Below are 596 nucleotides of genomic sequence, written 5' to 3' on the forward strand. Positions count from 1 at the left end.
GCTTAACATATAACAGTCAGTTGCAAATAACTTGGGATGTTCTGCTATACTGGCAGAGGCACATAGTGAGGGTAATAGGTGAAACGAACTATCAAGTGACCGCAACGCCCTGAAGGAATAACTTCACAGATGGTGAAGGACTCAGTCTGTAACAGTCAATGACTCAGTCTGTAACAGATGTATACAGTCAATGTGGGGTGTAGTCTCGTAGATACATATGGCACAAGAGGAGTTCATACGTGTGCAGAAGAATTGTAGTTCGTGCATTGAATTCGAACCCTCCCCGTTTGTCGGAGCGTCCGACGCCCGGGGATGCGTAGAAGACGTTAGATGACCCTCAGAGATGTGTGACGCGAGAAGAAGCTGGCCTCCGGTGCAGCAATCTTGTACACGCCGAAACGCGGCTCAGAGAAGCAGGGTTGTTGGATACCTGTCTACCTACGTCTTGAGAGGAAAAGCCGTCATGAGGCTTGTCACAGCTTTTAAACCCGGCGACCAAACGCATTTGAGTAGAGACTGTCCTTAGAGAGTCGCGGAGCAGCAACTGGTAGACTTGAACGGCTGATCATAGGCCAACTTTCATGAGGAAACACTGT

This window comes from Branchiostoma floridae, chromosome 10, assembly GCF_000003815.2.
Source record: "Branchiostoma floridae strain S238N-H82 chromosome 10, Bfl_VNyyK, whole genome shotgun sequence".
Taxonomy (NCBI): Eukaryota; Metazoa; Chordata; class Leptocardii; order Amphioxiformes; family Branchiostomatidae; genus Branchiostoma; species Branchiostoma floridae.